Source organism: Bos indicus x Bos taurus, chromosome X (genome assembly GCF_003369695.1).
Source record: "Bos indicus x Bos taurus breed Angus x Brahman F1 hybrid chromosome X, Bos_hybrid_MaternalHap_v2.0, whole genome shotgun sequence".
NCBI lineage: Eukaryota > Metazoa > Chordata > Mammalia > Artiodactyla > Bovidae > Bos > Bos indicus x Bos taurus.
Genome location: NC_040105.1, coordinates 72,466,780 through 72,470,346, shown reverse-complemented (window position 1 = coordinate 72,470,346; position 3,567 = coordinate 72,466,780). Strand labels below are relative to the sequence as shown.

Below are 3,567 nucleotides of genomic sequence, written 5' to 3'. Positions count from 1 at the left end.
CCATTCTTTCCTGGCCTGAAGAGTTTCTATTGAAAGATCATCTGTTATCCTTATGGGGATCCCTTTGTGTGTTATTTGTTGTTTTTCCCCTGCTGCTTTTAATATTTGTTCTTTGTGTTTTATCTTTGTTAATTTGATTAATATGTGTCTTGAGGTGTTTTGCCTTGGGTTTATCCTGTTTGGGGCTCTCTGGGTGTCTTGGACTTGGGTGATAATTTCCCTTCCCATTTTAGGGAAGTTTTCATCTATTATCTCCTCAAGTATTTTCTCATGGTCTTTCTTTTTGTCTTCTTCTTCTGGGACTACTATGATTCGAATCTTGGGGCATTTAACATTGTTCCAGAGGTCTCTGAGATTGCCCTCATTTCTTTTAATTAGTTTTTCTTTTTTCCTCTCTGGTTCATTTATTTCTACCATTCTACCTCACTAATCCTATCTTCTGCCTCTGTTTTTCTACTGTTGGTTCCCTCCAGAGTGTTTTTTATCTCATTTATTGCATTATTCATTATATATTGACTCTTTTTTATTTCTTCTAGGTCCTTGTTAAACCTTTCTTGCATCTTCTCAATCCTTGTCTGCAGGCTATTTATCTGTGATTCGATTTTGTTTTCAAGATTTTGGATCATTTTCAGTATCATTATTAGGAATTCTTTATCAGGTAGAGTCCCTGTCTCTTCCTGTTTTGCTTGGTTTGGTGGGTATTTATCCTGTTCCTTTACCTGCTGGTTATTCTTCTGTCTCTTCATCTTGTTTATATTGCTGTGTTTGGGGTAGCCTTTCTGTATTCTGGCAGTTTATGGAGTTCTCTTTATTGTGGAATTTCCTCGCTGTGGGTGGGGTTGTACAGGTGGCTTGTCAAGGTTTCCTGCTTAGGGAAGCTTGTGTAGGTGTTCTGGTGGGTGGGGCTGGACTTCTCTCTGGAGTGTAATGAAGTGTCCAGTAATGAGTTGTGAGATGTCAGTGGGTTTGGAGTGACTTTGGGCAGCCTGTATATTGAAGCTTAGGGCTATGTTCCTGTGTTGCTGGAGAATTTGCATGGTATGTCTTGCTCTGGAACTTGTTGGCTCTTGGGTGGTGCTTGGTTTCAGTGTAGGTATGGAGGCATTTGATGAGCTCTCGTCAATTAATGTTCCCTGGAGTCAGGAGTTCTCTGGTGTTCTCAGGATTTGGACTTAAGCTTCCTGCTTCTGGTTTTCAGTCTTATTTTTACAGTAGTCTCAAGACTTCTCCATCTACACAGCACTGTTGATAAAACATCTAGGTTAAGGATGAAAAGTTCCTCCACAGTGAGGGACACCCAGAGAGGTTCACAGAGTTACACAGAGAAGAGAAGAGGGAGGAGGGTGATAGAGGTGACCAGGATGAGATGAGGTGGAATCAAAAGAGGAGAGAGCAAGCTAGCCAGTAATCACTTCCTTATGTGCGCTCCACAGTCTGGACTGCTCAGAGATGTTCACGGAATTATACAGAGAAGAGAAGAGGGAAGAAGGAGACAGAGGTGGCCGGGAAGATAAAGGGGGGAATAAAAAGGAGAGAGACAGATCCAGCCAGTAATCAGTTCCCTAAGTGTTCTCCACCATCTGGAACATACAAAGAGATTTCCCAGAGTTGGGCAGAGAAGAGAAGGGGGAGGGAGGAGATAGAGACGACTTGGTGGAGACAAAGGAGAGTCCAAAGGGGAAGAGAGCAGTCAAGCCAGTAATCTCGCTCTCAAGTAAAAATGGGTACTGAAGATTGGGTTCCTAAAGGTACAAAATCGATAACAAATACCAAAAAGCAAATATTAAAAATCTAGAGTAAAAGTTGGATTTTCAAAAATACAATAGTAAAGAAAAAGAGAAAAAAAAGTCACACAAAAAAATATGGAACCCTTCATGAATTTGCGTGTCATCCTTGCTCAGGGTCCATGCTAATCTTCTCTGTATCATTCCAATTTTAGTATATGTGCTGCCAAAGCAAGCACTATCATAACATTTTAAATCAACTATCTCTCTCTATATATATATATCCGTTGCCCAGTTTGTAGTTGACTGTTTTTATTGTTATTCTTGAGGTTAGGATTTCTTTTTATCTTCTATATACAGTGCCCTTATCAGAGACATAATTTGCAAAAAATTTTCCCCAATCTGTGAGCTGTGTTTTAATATTGTTCATGGTATCATTTGGAGCCTACACTTTTAAAAATTTTGATGCAGTACAATTTATTTATTTTTTCTTTTGTTACTTGTGATTTTGGTATCATATCTGTCACCATTATCCAAGCCAAGGTCATGAAAATTCACACCTGGGTTTTCTTCCAAGAATTTACTAGTTTTAGTTCTCCCTTTAGTTCTTTGTCCTATTTTGAGTTTGTTTTTGGTGTGAGGTAGGTCTTGTTTATAGTGAATAAAAGAAATTTATTCTTTTGCATGTGGATATCCAGTTGCCTTAGCACAAATTTTTGAAACATACAAAAAAAAAAAATTTCCTTCTCCATTCAATTGCCTTAGCACCCTTGTTGAAAATCAACTGACTATAAATGTTAAAGTTTATTTCTAGATTCTGAGTTCAATATAATTGATCTATATGTTTACCTTTATGCCAATACTACAATTTTCTTCTTATTCTTCTTTTTTTTTTTTGATCACTGTTTCTTTGTAGTGAGTTTTAAACTTTGGAAATGTGAGTCTTCTAACTTTCTCCTTTATTTTCAGGAGCATTTTTATTATTCTGAGTACACTGAACCACTGTATAAATTTGAGAACTAGTTTTGCAATTAAGAAGACCCTGGATAGTTTTATGGGAATTGTGAAGAACCTATAATGAATTTAAGGATGTTGATGTTTTTCATCAACATCGACAGTGCACAAGCACGGGTGGCTGCAACGGCACACAAGTGCGGCCAAGAGGAGCTACCCCACATCCGAGGTCAGGGGCAGAAGCCAGGAGGACCCCATGCCTGAGGGGCGGCGACCAAGAGGAGCTACCCCACATCCGAGGTCAGGGGCGGTGGCTGGGAGGAGCAACCCCACATCCAAAGAGTGGTGGCTACACAGGCACAGGAGGACCTAGAGGAGCTACTCCACGTTCAAGGTCAGGAGGGGCAGCAGTGAGGAGATACCCCTCGTCCAAGGTAAGGAGAAGTGGCTGTGCTTTGCTGGAGCAGCCATGAAGAGATACCCCACGTCCAAGGTAAGAGAAACCCAAGTAAGATGGTAGGTGTTGTAAGAGGGCATCAGAGGGCAAACACACTGAAAGCAAAGTCACAGAAAACTAGTCAATCTAATCACACTAGGACCACAGCCTTGTCTAACTCAATGAAACTAAGCCATGCCCTGTGGGGCCACCCAAGACGGGTGGGTCATGGTGGAGAAGTCTGACAGAATGTGGTCCACTGGAGAAGGGAATGGCAAACCACTTCAGTATTCTTGCCTTGAGAACCCCATGAACAGTATGAAAAGGCAAAATGATAGGATACTGAAAGAGGAACTCCTCAGGTCAGTAGGTGCCCAATATATTACTGGAGATCAGTGGAGAAATAACTCCAGAAAGAATGAAGGGATGGAGCCAAAGCAAAAACAATACCCA

At 40.7% G+C, this 3,567-nt stretch overlaps 1 non-coding gene across 1 annotated transcript; it reads right to left on the bottom strand.

The window, feature by feature from the left end:
- Positions 1–1,856: 1,856 nt before the first annotated feature.
- On the bottom strand, positions 1,857–1,963 carry LOC113888327. Its single transcript, XR_003509953.1, has one exon. It is a non-coding gene; the product is annotated as a U6 spliceosomal RNA (small nuclear RNA).
- Positions 1,964–3,567: the final 1,604 nt, after the last annotated feature.